The sequence below is a fragment of the Schistocerca piceifrons genome, chromosome 4 (assembly GCF_021461385.2).
Source record: "Schistocerca piceifrons isolate TAMUIC-IGC-003096 chromosome 4, iqSchPice1.1, whole genome shotgun sequence".
Taxonomy (NCBI): Eukaryota; Metazoa; Arthropoda; class Insecta; order Orthoptera; family Acrididae; genus Schistocerca; species Schistocerca piceifrons.
This window is the reverse complement of record NC_060141.1, coordinates 24,699,500-24,715,599: the sequence shown is the minus strand read 5'-3', so window position 1 is coordinate 24,715,599 and position 16,100 is coordinate 24,699,500.

Genomic DNA, 16,100 nt, shown 5'->3' with positions numbered 1-16,100 from the left:
GTCGGACTCCATCGCAAATCCATTTTGCAAGAATTACGCAACGGTTTCGAGAAAGGGTAGCCCCACCGTCAGCAGGCGTGACTGTGGTGCTCCAAGGACAGACCGCACACACGAATTGGAAAAGGCCGTACTGCGTCACAGTGAAGATAACCCGCCAGCGAGTACTTTGACTATTAAAGAGTGGAATTGTGAAACAAGTGGTGTACTGGGTCACACCTAATCGAATACTTGTAAAAGTGGTCGCGTTACCAAAATATTTTCAGTTAGTTTTAGCAACGAAACGGTACGTTTCCGGACATGAGTTCCAGTTCAAAATATTATCCATGAATCCCCTCAACAAGTTCCGGAATTTCGTATTGGGAATTTCGGAACACCCTGTATATTTTAGAACTTTTTCGAACAAACTGGTTGAAATACAGTGAATTTGTGAAATTGATGCCACTGCCATCTAGTGATGGATGACAGAGCTCCTTCGATCCACAGGTTTATACAGAGCGATGTAGCCATAAACAGAGTGCTTGAGAACACACTGCTTCCTTTGTTGTATAGACAGCAAAAGGACGGTGTTTGAAGCGACACAGTCGGTGTGGACGAGACGTAACGTATTCAGATATAATTTCTTTACACACTTTGAAATTAAGCTGCATTTTGTGCACAGAACTGTACAACTCGAAGTGTGCCATCTGAAAAGTAGCTGCATTGCTCACAAACATTGGTGGCTTCATGAGCTTCTTGAAGAAAGAAACAGAGATGGGGACGATGTTCTTGACTGCGTACGGACAGGGGTTGGAATGGCGTTCAGAAGCTCCTAGCGGAGGTGCTGGCAGACACATTTCGAACAAAGCCGACGGTTTCAGACTGTCATATTCTGCTTCCCTCATGGTTCAAAAATGGTTCAAATGGCTCTGAATACTATGGGACTTAACAGCTGTGGTCATCAGTCCCCTAGAACTTAGAACTACTTAAACCTAACTAACCTAAGGACATCACACACATCCATGCCCGAAGCAGGATTCGAACCTGCGACCGTAGCAGTCGCGCGGTTCCGGACTGCGCGTGCTTCCCTCATATCTGCAGTCACAATCCGCACTCATAATTCATTGTACATTCCTCGAAAAAGGGGCAGTAATTTACTTACCATCGAAGTATTATAAGCAATCATTTCAGAACATTTTCATAGCGAAAAACATGTGAATCCAAAATCTGTGGTTTTTATTTTTTAATGCAAAAGATACAACTTGTCTGAGAAACTGCTTTAGCAAGGGATGCACCTTTCTTTCGTTTACATAAGGAAATACTTGTCGGCGCTGAAGCAGAAGACGCCGCTTTCAGCTTTCTGCTTCCCCATAATCAAATGCGGACACGATTGTTTGTTTGGTGGAGGAAATATCCCTGCCAAAGAGAGTCTCTGACGAATAATTACGGCAATGAATCTGAACAGTTACTCCGTGTGTTCTAAGGTTTATAGGAGGAGTGTTGTCACGGAATACACATCTAGATCGGGAGTGAAACTTCCTGGCAGATTAAAACTGTGTGCCCGACCGAGACTCGAACTCGGGACCTTTGCCTTTCGCGGGCAAGTGCTCTACCAACGGTCGGGCACACAGTTTCAATCTGCCAGAGCAGACTTCTTAGTGCTATCACCAATTGGGACAGACGGTGAATGCCTCGGAATGGTTTCTTCGCTGTTGACCACCAGTCATAAAAAAAAAACTTTGGTTAATAGTTGTATTGTATCGAACTGGGGACCTAGAAGCGATGGAGAGGCTTCGTCCCCGCCGTAGGTGTCTCAGAACCCTACAACAGGCTAAAGGAGTCCACTCACCCCTCCGCCGCCCCACACCGAACTCAGGGTTACTGTGCGGTTCGGCTCCCAGTGGCAACCCTCCGGGAACGCCTCACACCAGACGAGTGAAACCCCAGTGTTTGCGTGGTAGAGCCGGCCGAGGTGGCCGACCGGTTCTAGGCGCTACAGTCTGGAACCACGTGACCGCTATGGTCGCAGGTTCGAATTCTACCTCGGGAACGGATGTTTGTGATGTTCTTAGGTTAGTTAGGTTTAAGTAGTTCTAAGTTGTAGGGGACTGATGACCTCAGATGTTAAGTCCCATAGTGCGTGGTAGAGCAATTATGGTGTAAGCGTACGTGGAGGAAGTGTTTGCGTAGCAATCGCCGACATAGTGTAACTGAGCCGGAATAAGGAGAACCAGCCCGCATTCGCCGAGGCAGATGGAAAGCCGCCTTAAAAATCGTCCACAGACTGGCCGGCAGACCGGACCTCGATACCAATCCGACGCCGGCACGCCTTCCAGCTCGGGAAGCAGTGCGTTAGTCCGCACGGCTAACCATGCGGGACGGTTAACAGGTAGTAGTAGAGAAATAGTGTTGCTAATCCTCGCCAGCACCTTGTGCTTATTTACTGTCACATCTCGTCTTCTTCCTCCTGTTGCTCTTCATTGTCACTTTTTCCGCTGTCACTGTGTGTATCGCTATCCACCCTTTGGAAATAGTTGTTACGTTGCATATAGGCATGTCTCTTATGTCGTGCTCAAAGGTACTCTTCACGTGTTGTTTTTGAAATACTGTTTGTCAATACGTATAGTTGTGCCCATTTTTGTTCGTCTCCTATTGCTGTGTGTATATCTATGTCTGTTTCAATCATTTAACTGTAGTCCATGTCTATCGTCCACGTATTGCCCGCAGAAGAAAACGGTGTATCCTGGGGAACCTTCTTCCCCGCATGTGCGTGTATCTCGGACTCATGCGGTTTAAGTGCGTGGGATGAGGTCCATGTCCGGTTACGAAATGTACCACATTTGAGGGAGCAAGTCGTGCTGTCAGTATCCCACGCACCTTGCCATGTATTATAACAACTCTTAAGGTGACGTGTCGTATGAATCGGTACAACAGCTATTGTGTGTACCTTATCCAGTCTCCCCATCTTCAACCGGTTTGTATTTGATCGTGATATCTATGGGGCATATTCCGAGCACCACACACAATGCATCCACTGAGGTGGTGCCGAAGGCTCCAGATAGCAAGTTCTCTGTCCTCGTCTGCCTGATGTTTTCTTGGTGACCAGGTTCAGTTTGTGACCCCGTGCGCCGGCCGAAGTGGCCGTGCGGTTAAAGGCGCTGAAGTCTGGAACCGCAAGACCGCTACGGTCGCAGGTTCGAATCCTGCCTCGGGCGTGGATGTTTGTGATGTCTTTAGGTTAGTTAGGTTTAACTAGTTCTAAGTTCTAGGGGACTAATGACCTCAGCAGTTGAGTCCCATAGTGCTCAGAGCCATTTGACCCCGTGCTAGCTGCGGAGCTGAGTACTGATTCGAAGAACACACAGTGGTTATGTCCGTACTGTTTTGAATTTAGTCTCACCAGTTTATGTAGTATTTTTTCTGCTTTATCTGTTGTTAGTCTTATGTGTTTTTGGAAATTCAATTTCTCATCTCTATGTACTCTAAGGTAGCGTGTAACATGCGCTCGTTTCATGTTTGTGCCCCCAATGTCATTTCTTTCCATGTATCTTCCAACCCTGCAGAAATGCTAGATGAATACTCTTTTTTAAATTCATTAACTGCCTCCGTACGACAGCAGTAGGAATTATGACATGCGGAAACAGTCATCCAACAGTCTTGTTTGAAGAAATTTAATTTTTCTCCGTTGATTTCCTACAAAACAATGAATTCTTCAACACACAGTTGATGTACGTAATGGGAATCGCATACGGGTAGCATCAATTTGGAGGAAAAGCATATAGCAGTTCTAGGTCGACTGGCGTGATGACATACGTTTACCATTTTACCATTTATAGCTAGCACACAATTGGTGAATTTGGCTCTTTTCAGAACGAGTTTTCAGAAGTCAGCCATACCGTCAGTGATAGGAAGAAAATTTGTTTGAAATAGTGCCATAAAGCCTCACATATTTGTCGAATAAAACTTGGTTTATTTAACTGACCAATTAGAAATGAAGATAAAGTCTGTAATCGTATTTTTGGATCTAACATATCTACAAACGATAAGCGCCACTTACAAGCAGAAGCACTGTATCTGTTTATCCAATTTTTTTTTGAGTCATCAGTCTTCTGACTGGTTTGATGCGGCCCACCACGGATTCCTCTCCTGTCCCAACCCCTTCATCTCAAAATAGCACTTGCAACCTACGTCCTCAATTATCTGATGGATGTATTCCGATCTCTGCTTTCCTCTAAAGTTTATAATCTGTTCAGCTCCCTCTAGTACCACGGAAGTTATTCCTTGATGTCTTAACAGATGTCCTGTCCTCGTGTCCCTTCTTCTTGCCATTGTTTTCCATACATTTCTTTCCTCTCCGATTCTGTGCAGAACCTCCTCATTCCTTATCTTACCAGTCCCCCTAACTTCCAACATTTGTCTGTAGCATTATTTCTCAAATGCTTTGATTCTCTTGTGTTTCTGTTTTCTGACGGTCCATGTTTCGCTACCATACAACGCTGTGCTACAAACATACATCATCAGAAATTTCTTCCTCAACTTGAGCCTATGTTTGATACCAGTACACTTCTCGTGGCCAGGAATACCCTTTCCTGCCAGTGCTAGTCTGCTTTTGATGCCGTCTTTGTTCCGTCCGTCACTCGTTATTTTGCTGCCTAGATAGTAGAATTCCTTAACTTCAGCTACTTCGTGACCATCAATCGTCATGTTGAGTTTCTCGCCGTTCTCATTTCTGCTGCTTCTAATTATTTTCGTCTTTCTTCGATCTACTCTCGTCCCATAATTCACTAGTCATTAGACTCTTCATTCCATTCAGCAGATCCTGTAATTCTTCTTCGCTGTCACTGAGAATGGCAATGTCATCAGCGAACCTTATCACTGATATCCCTTCCCCTTGAATTTTATTTCCGCTCTTGAACCTTTCTTTTACTTCTACACTACTAGCCATTAAAATTGCGACACCACGAAGATGACGTGCTACAGACGCGAAATTTAACCGACAGGAACAAGATGCTCTGATATGCAAATGATTAACTTTTCAGAGCATTCACACAAGGTTGGCGTCGGTGGTGACACCTTCAACGTGCTGACATGAGGAAAGTTTCCAACCGATTTCTGATACAAAAACGGCAGTTGACAGGCGTTGCCTGGTGAAACGTTGTTGTGATGACTCGTGTAAGGAGGAGAAATGCGTACCATCACGTTTCCGACTTTGATAAAGGTCGGATTGTAGCCTATCGGGATTGCGGTTTATCGTATCGCGACAGTGCTGCTCGCGTTGGTCGAGATTCAATGACTGTTAGCAGAATATGGAATCGGTGGGTTCAGGAGAGTAATACGGAACGTCGCGCTGGATCCCAACGGCCTCGTATCACTAGCAGTCGAGATGACACGCATCTCATCCGCATGGCTCTAAAGGATCGTGCAGCCACGTCTCGATCCCTGAATCAACAGATGGGGACGTTTGCAAGACAACAACCATTTGCACGACCAGTTCGACGACGTTTGCAGCAGCATGGACTATCAGCTCGGAGTCCATGGCTGCGGTTACCCTTGACGCTTGATCACAGACAGGAGCGCCTGCGATGGTGTACTCAACGACGAACCTGGGTGCACGAATGGCAAAACGTCATTGTTTCGGATGAATCCAGGTTCTGTTTACATCATCATGATGGTCGCATCCGTGTTTGGCGACATCGCGGTGAATGAACATTGGAAGCGTGTATTCGTCATCGCCATATTGGCGTATCACGCGGCGTGATGGTATGGGTTGCCATTGGTCACACGTCTCGGTCACTTCTTGTTCGCATTGACGGCACTTTGAACAGTGCACGTTACATTTCAGATGTTATACGACCCGTGGCTGTATCCTTCATTCGATCCCTGCGAAAACCTACATTTCAACAGGATAATACACGAGAGCATGATGCAGGTTCTGTACGGGCCTTTCTGGATGCAGCACATTCTCCAGATCTCTCACCAATTGAAAACGTCTGGTCAATGGTGTCCGAGCAACTGGCTCGTCACAATACGCCAGTCACTACTCTTGATGAACTGTGGTATCGTGTTCAAGCTGCATGGGCAACTATACCTTTACATGCCATTCAAGCTCTGTTTGACTCAATGCCCAGGCGTATCAAGGCCGTTATTACGGCCAGAGGTGGTTGTTCTGTGTACTGATTTCTCAGGATCTATGCACCCAAATTGCGTGAAAATGTAATCACATGTCCGTTCCAGTATATTACATTACGTTTTGGAATTAAAAATAAATAAAGTATTGGAAATTTTTTTATTATATACAGATGAAAGCCACACTTAAATACTACTTTTCTACATAGTTGCCATTTAAATTAAGGCACTCATCGTAGCGATGGACAAGCTTGGAAATTCCTTCGTCGTAAAATTCGGCCGCCTGCGGCTTCAACCACGTGGTTGCCTCTTCTTGAAGCTGTGCGTCGTCATCAAAACACTTCATAGCCAACCACTTCTTCATTGCTGGGAATAAGTGGAAGTCGCTCGGTGCCAGGTCGGGACTGTACGGCGGATGAGGAAACAACTCCCACTTAAAAGATTCGAGAACTTCACGACTGGCATTTGCCGTGTGGTCCCGGGCGTTGTCGTGAATCGGCAAGATCTTTTGAGCCCAACTTTCCCCTGCGCTTGATTTGTATTGCTCTTCTGAGGTTGTGCAGAGTTTGGCAATACCTTTGAGAGTTTATTGTAGTGCCTCGTTCCAGGAAATCCACAAAAATCTCACCTTTTCTGTCCCAAAAGACAGTCGCCATCACCTTCCTTGCCGACATTGTCTGCATGCATTTCTTGGGTTTTTGGGGGGAATTTGTGTGCCCCCACTGCATTGACTGCAATTTTTTCTCGCAGTTCACATGCTTAACCCACGTTTCGTCACCAGTAACGATGCGATCGAGTAATGAGTCGCCATCTTTCTCGTAAGCGTCCAAAAACGTTAACGCTGCAGCCATTCGCTGATTTTTGTGAATCTCTGTCAAGATTTTTGGTATCCATCTTGCACAAAACTTGTGGTAACCAAGCTTTTCGGTAATGATTTCGTGCAACAAACTTCGTGAAAATTGTGGAAAACTCATAGAGAGTTCCGTTATTGTGAAATTACGGTTTTCACGGACCGCGGCATCGACTTTTTCGACAAGTTCGGCAGTCACTATGCTGGGTCTTCCACTTCGCTCTTCGTCGTGAACGTTAGTTCGGCCATTTTTAAATTTTATGACCCATTGACGCACTCCATCTTCAGTGATTATGTTGTCCCCATACATTTCACAAAGCTGCCGATAGTTTTCTATCGGTGTACAGTTTTTTGCAGTCAGAAACCTTATTACAGCACGCACTTCACACTTCGCGGCATTTTCAATTGACGCTGACATTTCAAACTGTCACAGTAACTCGACGGAGTACAGCACGAACCTCTCACTAGCACGGCAGGATGCCGACTGAGCGGCGGAATGCCATGACACCAAGATGGCCGCGCTAGCCCCGCCCCTAACGGACACAAACGAAAACGTAATGTGCTTTGTGGATAGCCCTCGTATTTGTCGAATGAATACCCGTTTATCATCTACATTTCTTCTTGGTGTAGCAGTTTTAATGGCCAGTAGTGTATCATTGCGTCTTCGATGCTTAGACTGAACAGTGGGAGCTAAAGACGCAGCCTTCTTTGCCAGGTTCTGCGGGTTATGCTGACACCCAGTGAGGTGTGTTCCTGTGAGCGGGGCGCTGGGGCGGCGGTGAGGTGGCGACGTGAGCACAGGAGGGGCCAGGAGAGGAGAGGAGAGGCCTGGAGAGCCAGCTGGAGCCGCTCCGGCCTGTTTGCAGAGTCCAGGGCGCTCTGTTGACACAGCGCGGCGCGGCGCAGTGACTGCCGCGGGGCGGGCTAGACCTGCTCAGATATTGCGACGGCGGGCAGACCTGGCGGGCCTCGGCAAACCTCATAACGCCGGAAGTAAACCTGTCCCTCCCCCGCTAATCCTCCGCTAACCTCGCTCCCTGCCGGGAGACGCGCCACGTGCCGTGTGAGTCCGACGGGCCCCAACGATGCACTCTTATACCTTGCGTAAGCGGCGGATTACTCACTGTAGTACCACCGCTACGTAGTCTCTGAGTGTGGTAGGCGTCCAAGCAGGGACTACATGCAGCAGCACAACTCACATCACCTGAAGGAGAGTAATGGGTCGGTCGTTGAAATACTGTGCGTAAAACGGGAATGACACAGCTAGAAGCCCACGGTTTATCACCAATGTAAGATTTATAGCCGCTAAACAAAGTCCTGTTGTCCTGCCACAGCTAATATGTTACATACTGCCCAGTAATCGTGGAGTCAGTGTCTTTCAAGGCCCTCCTGGCTCATATAAAGGAAGAGACCCTCCTTTGAGTTAATGTATAGTTACAAAGCCATTAAGTTGAAAATAAAATGCGAGAAGCTGCCGATCCAAAAAAGGGCTGTTGGCGTAAGAAGGCGGTAACCAATGATAATGCACCCATTGGAGTCAAAAGACGATCACTCTACACATGCGAGGATCAAGGGTTCGATTCGGAGGAGTGAGGGGGAGGGGGTAACATGTTGTTACTGTCTCTCCCCCCTCCAGCACCTCCTCTAAATACAACTTACTGTCACCCCCTCTTTTAAAATGGTTCAAATGGCTATGGGCACTATGGGACTTAACATCTGTGGTCATCAGTCCCCTAGAACTTAGAACTACTTAAACCTAACTAACCTAAGGACATCACATACATCCATGCCCGAAGCAGGATTCAAATCTGCGACCGTAGCGGTCGCGCTGTTACAGACTGAAGCTCCAAGAACCGCTCGGTCACTCAGGCCGGCTCCTCTTTTAACGAGCCACATATTCCTAGGGTTTTAAAACTGAAAATTTCAGCTTAACTCTCAAGGCGTCGCTTCCTTTAATGATAAACATATTCTGGCTGATTGTAAATGTTATTATTTTTATATAAAGAAAAATATTTTCTACTGAATAACCTGGAAATCGTGAGCTACACCCTTAATTTTTATATATGAATTAGTGAATTCAGTCACGGTACTTCTTTGATTACGCCTGTCATCACTTTCACAACTCTAATTAATAATCAAATTCATTTAAAGTTTAACTTGCTGGAATATTCAAGTACCGCTACAATGAAATGAAAACAGTGAATAGTTGTGGGAGTGTGAAAGACAGCTGTGGCCTATTTGAGTCAGGTTAATTTAATCCATTTGTAACTATAACTACACTGGTGTCCAAAATTAAAGCAACAAACCCCTATTTTCCCCAACTGTCAACAACGTCCGTGCATTTGGGTACTGGACGGAAGATGGCATTCCAGCCAACGGACGACCACGCCAGTGATGACGTGAGGTCACCTGTCAAACGGAGTGTTATTTGCCAGGTAATCCCACATCCACAACCACTGTCTACACAGTCACAGACGGTGCAGTATGGCACAGAGAAGACGCCTGCCACACTCTCTGCGGTGGAGACGAGTAAGAGGAATGGAAGCAGCACAGTCGCAAAAACTGATGCGGCCCGATGGCTTTAAGTGAATCGTTCTGTTGTTTCTCGGATGTGGCGACACTTTGCAGAGACCAAAACTGTATTCCAAAGACCAGGACAGGGCCGGCCATGTGTAACATCACAAAGATGTAAGGGCAAGACGGTATCGCCATAGTATTCCCCAGCAACTGCCATCTGACCTCGCAGCATCCACTGGACGTGTTGTATCGAGGCAAACGGTGTACAGAGTGCTTTGGCAGAGTGGCCTTTATTGTCGGAGACTGGCTGTACATGTAGCTCTGAAGCGTCTTCACTGAAGAGAACGTCCAGAATGGAGTCATCAACATAGCTCCTGGATGGTCGAAGAGTGGACCAATGTTCTTTTCACAGATGAGCCCCGAAGTGGTCTGGAGAGTGAGTCTCGACGAATTCGTATCTGGAGGGAACAAGGAATACGATTTCGGGATCCAAACATTGCGGAAAGAGATCGATATTGAGAAGGATCCCTCGCACAGCTCTTCATGAAATTCTACGGGTGAATCGGCAAGATTTAACTGCTGTCAGGTATCGTGACGACATCTTGAGTCCTCATGTGCGGTTGTTGCGAGGTGCTGTGGATCCAGACTGCGTACTAATGGACAATAACGCTCGACCTCATAGAGCGGAGGTGGTTGATGTTTTCTTGGAAACAGAAGATAATGGACATATGACTTGGGCTGCTCACTCGTCCGATTTGAATCCCATAGAGCATGTCTGGGATGCACTAGGCAGACGGACTGCATCACATCAGCATCCAACAACCACTCCTCAACACTTGCGAGCAGCTCTGCAGGAAGAATGGGCGTTATTGCCTCAACATGAGATTGATGACATTATACAGAGCGTTCCCCGTCGTTGTTGCAATTGTTTATGTTCTGTATTCTCTACATTGTTTCTACTTTACAATCAACTCTTTTGTGGCAAAATTAACGTAAACTTGTAAAAATTTCAGTTTGTTGCTTTCATTTTGGATAACAGTGTAGCTGATAAGTCTTACACAAAAATGACAAACACAAAACAGGAAGGAATAGTGTCTGATTGTCAAAGCATACATTGGGGTGGAATCTATACAAATTATTCGCTGAATTAATCCCTTTTTCAACGCAGTCTGATTTTGTTTACATGACTCCACCGCGAGGCCCAACTCTATTCAAATAGACTCTTCTATACCACAAATTATGACTCACCTGACAGCAGGAAGCAGTGAATATCATTTAAGAACCCTACTCCAGTGCAGAAATACTTTACCCTTTCCCATTGATTCAGGTGGCAGCAGGAAACGGAGGGCTGTGGGCGAGGAGCGGCGCGCTACGGCAGCTGGAATGTTCTGACGTGACACACGAAAATTTGCAGGCTACGCGATCTGACGTTCTAATTATCAGAACGCGGAAAATTTCCCTATCAGAGCCCTGAAATCACGGCAGATTTCAGTGTGGAGTTTACCCGTTCGCTGGTCTGGCCAAACCAATTTGACTCACAGGCACAACGGTGCGTGCAGAGGAATTGCCAAACGTCAGACAGCCGACTCAGGACGAATAAGTTGACCCTGGTGGCGCACGGTATGGCCGAGATGACGTGCAGTTCCTCTATCGGCACAGTTGGAAACTGCCACTGGCTCTTCTTCCACCACAAGATACAGACCGCAAGTCTCAACCATTAGCGAGAGACATAAAGTTCTCCACCAGGGGAGGACCAGAAAGTGAAGAACGCACAGAAACACAACCACTTTCCACCATTCCACCAAGTCCCGGTACGTGAGCCGAATTAGCAAACACGAAACTGCCTGCACATTGCAAAAACCAATACGTCTACACTCCACTCACTCAGTCTCCCCTCTTGACCGTGTTGTTCGCCGATAGCAAATCCAGATGCATCACTGCAGTTCCTACACTGTGAGACCAAGCCTCCACTTCGCACATCCTGAGAGGAGCCGTTAGCGATTCCAAATCTCTGATGCTTAAAAAAAGAAGATTTTAGACTAGGGAAGTGTCGATCCCAGGGTAAGCATGGCCATGTTTTGAAAAGAAAAAAAGAAAGAAAACAACTATCTAGACACGACCACAGTCCCTCATTTACGAAGAGATCTAGTCTTTCCAGGCCCACCATTTCCAATTTCTCAAAGAAGGTTGCTAACCTTCCCAGGCTGTCATGCATGTGAAATCTGTATTTTTGCCTCTCGCTAGAGAACCTGGCGATTGCCTGGCATCAGGGGGGAGGGGGGTTTCAGTCTTGCCTCCACGTGCACCAGCCGCTCTGTCCATACTGTCCCAGCCTCTAACATGGGAATGCGAGGACTTCCCGCAGTTTGCACAGTTTATAGGAGTCTCTTTTAAATGGCTTCCTCCACCCACTTTCTGCCAACTGGCCACTTTCGCGACGGACTGCCGTCTGTGACAGGTAAAATATTTTGTGAGCCAGCACCTTCCTCTCCGTCCCAAAGCAGAAGTACGAGAGGGCCAGAACTCCTTCTGCTGGTACGATCGACTGAGCGCTGCATTCCAGAATCGGCCGCACAGCCAGTTCGATGCACTCAGCATTTACGGCCCCCAGTCCACCTCTCCTTGTTCCACATCGCCTCCACTACGGCGCCTCGGGTACAAGTTCTCTACAGGTTCCACATGCAGTTATACGAACACTCTGTCCACTATTTCCTCATGTAAAACGTTATTAACCACATATAGTAAATGTAATAGTAGGGAACACTGAGATCACGCCCTAAAATATGTAAGTTAATCTGACTGACAATGTTGTTAAAGAGAGAGAATGGCTTGTCACCTCTAAAACTTGCAACAACCTGGTATTTTGATAAATACATCACTAGAAAAACATTTGCTGAAACATTTGAGAGATATTTGTGTCATGTAACCATCGAAGAGCTATAACAGCAATAAACTTTCGCCAATTTAACAACTTCGTAATTTATATGAGATAAAATCGAACTGAGCACTCAGTATTATCAATATTTCTCATAGTACTGAGTTTGTGAGTAGAAATCTCCAGACCATTGCCCTCCCCCCTTAACAACTTTGACAACACAATTTGCCATTGTAAGTTATAAATCCATGAACTGACTTGACCTAAGTTCGAGTCCATTGATCATATTCAATGTTTCAACATTTACACTAGTGTGGGGACAATTGCACCCTTATATAAAGAAAAAAGGCTAGGAGAATCCCTTCAACGCTCCGCACCCTAAGCCCTCTCCAGTGATGTATTTGTAAAGGGGTGCTTGCACGTGTACAACTTTCTATCCGCGTAGGTACATGTGGGCATTGAAAATGAGACAAGGAGGCACGCAAAGTCACGCATGCCTGTGAGTTGTGCACACAGACCACTATGCACGGGTGGAAGACTCCCCCTATCGCAAATGGGAAAACACATGCGGCAGCTATGTACCTGGCTGTGGTTCTCCTCGTTCCTGCCTTGTTTCACTTTTGAGCCGTGGTAAAATTGCTGCTTTGAAGAGCGACGCAGCGCGTAGTGTGAAGCAGTCGCCCTCCGTTCTGGCGGTGGCGCCGCTGTGGCAATCGCAGCTTTGGTGTCTCCCTCTGGTGGGAAAGGTTGCCTGTTCACGTGCATTTAAGGGGCGCTATGAGCTCGCCAGTCGGTCAGTCTGGGTCAGTCTCTCGTCCGCATTTGTCAGGCAGTTTGTGTCTGTCTGTCGTTCGGAGTGCTAGTATGTCTGTCGTTCGGATCAACCTTTAAAGCCGGCAAAATGAGAGTCTTTCCACTCCGCCAGTACGAGAACTCAGCGAGTGGTCGCCCGGTCGGGGCTTACTTCCTGCATCTGAGTCTGCGCGTTAGGCCGCCAGTCTGCTCGAGTTTGGTCAGGCAATGGTCATTGGCGGTTGGATCGATCGGTTGGTCGGTCGTGCACTGAGACACCAGATGACTTGTCCGTCTTGAGCGTCGGCGCATATGAGCAAGCAACTTGGGTCCAGTGGGTCGCGGCGTGTAGCGAGGGGTAGTGACTTCGCGGTCGACACGAGAGCAACAGGAGTGAACCCACGACATCGCTCTGGCCGCTGCGAGCTGCGACGCCGTGAGACGGGAGATCGGCGCGCCTTCCTGCGTCCGTTGAAGCGGCTGGCAGCGGACAGTTTGCAGTTTATTAGAAGTTAAGTGATTGGTGATATCTTGTTTGATTTACTCTTGTTAAATTCTACTTGTTTTCTTGGTGACATCACCAGCCGTTCTGTTTTGGGTTCGTCCCACCATTCTTCTCCGTTTGCCCACCCCCGGGAAGGTGATTGTTTATAAATTGGGTGGTCCGTTTCTCCCATGTGGAGTAGGGGCGGGTTAGAGCAACCTGCGGTTCGGCTTGCTCGGTAATCTCCCTATCAATCTACCGTACGTTAGTAGCTGCCTCTGTCATGTTTGTCGGATTTGGTGTGTTGACGAATTTATTGCTTGGAGTGTAACGGCCTAATACCTGAAATATGTTTTAATCTTTGGGAACATTGATATTATTGCCTATAATGTTGGGAGGCGGTATCTGTGTACTGTAGAGCTTCTTAACCATCGTTTGGCCAACCTTATAGAATTTTATATAAGATTGCATTTCATGTGCTTATATTTAAATAATAATTTTAGTATATAAAGTTGCCACCCTTTCACCATAAGACTTTTCTTAGAAGTTAAAATCAAGTTGCACCTTCGGTGGCAAGGTTAATATTTTAATTGTTAGTGTTTTGTGTCATTTCCATCCCTCCTACGGGGGGTGCATAGATTGTGTGCATGTGTAAGTTGTTAAAACTCTTAATTTAAAGTTATCTGGCGTGTTGCAGATTTGCAGCAGTGTAGTCTTTCAGAGGCTGTTGTGAGCGGTTATAACTATGGCCGTGTCAAAAGGGAGCGGCAAGGGTCTCTGCCCGAAAGCTCATACAGTCAAAACTTGTTTCTTTCTGCCTCTGAATAAATTGTAACTTGATATTTAGAGTGCGCTTTGTGATTATAATTTTAAATCTATTTCTTTTAAAAAATGCTTTTAGGCACTATTAAAGTGAATAAAATTCTCATTTGTTAAAAGGAATCTGGTTATGATTTCATTAGTTACTCCCTGGCAACTACTTCCATGCTTACATAGTGTGATTAAATGTGTTAATGTTCTTGATGAATCGCTAGTAAATAAATTCTTAAGAATATTCTTTGAAAATAAATCATCGTTCAACTTTGTCTCTTTGTTACAAGACATTCAGCTTTTTATAAAGGTTTTTTGCATGCCTTCAAATTTGTCTTGGAGTATGCACTTTGGCCAAGAGTTCTAAAGAGAAACATGTGGAATTTGAACATTCGTCGTGCAGTTCCTTTTTCTTGACTGGCTTATTCTTTGGATTATAAAGATAGAATCAAACTAAACGTCTGTCCACAGTTCCTCACAAATAGGAACAACCTGGAAACAACAACGGCAAACCTGAACAAAATGAAATCAAATGGAACGTGGGTGTGGCGAGAACCTCCTGTTGTGTAGACTAGTCACTTGGTGAAAATCTCTCTAATTGAGGGAACTTTGGTGACTTGCATGTCGATGAGGATGAAATGATGATGGAGAAAAATAACACCCAGTCGTTGAGTGGAGGAAATTTCTGACCCACCTGGGAATCGAACTCGAGCCCCTCACATGGCAGTCTGCGACGCTGACAACTCAGCTATGGATGCAGACCTGAACAAACTAAAAAACCTTCATTTGTACGTATGATGAATGCCTCTGACAGAAGAGGAATGATTAAAGGGCCGTTTATGTCCTGGTTCCTTTATGAGCTGCTCTGATTCATAACTAGTTTTTGTCGATGAGGACAAATAAAAGAACACTGAAATATCTACCAGAAATGGGCATATATAAAGCACTTTTTGTTTAGCATACTGAATTGGGAATGCGAGATCTACTGTCTTGTATTTGTCCATTACCCGCCAGTTAGTCGCTGTACGCTGCAGACACAAGTACTGCAGAATCTGGTCCCCTCTATGCTTTACAAATTTCAGCTCCCAACATTTCTGGCTTAAACAGTGAATAGAGTTCATCAAAGCAAAAACTAAGTTTCTAGATGTTTCAGACATTTTTTTAAGCTTCACTCTATGAGCTTTACAAGTGAAGGAAGAATACGTTCAAAATGGTTCAAATGGCTCTGAGCACTATGGGACTTAACATCGATGGTCATCAGTCCTCTAGAACTTAGAACTACTTAAACCTAACTAACCTAAGGACAGCACACAACACCCAGCCATCACGAGGCAGAGAAAATCCCTGACCCCGCCGGGAATCGAACCCGGGAACCAGGGCGTGGGAAGCGAGAACGCTACCGAACGACCACGAGATGCGGGCGAAGAATACGTATTCATACTATCAACTGAAGGACTTCAGTTCAGTGATGGTAATTTTTTTTTCTTAATACTCGTATAATGCTTTCTGGTGTTTAGAATTCATCATTATCATTGCACATTTTGCAAGATAAATAAAATACTCTTACTTTCGTATTCTTGTTCTGTTTATTACATATGTTAAGAACCTACTAAGTGTTTTGTTCCTCACAGTAAGTAAAGTTAGGTGGTCTTTAGCATGCCTTTAATGTT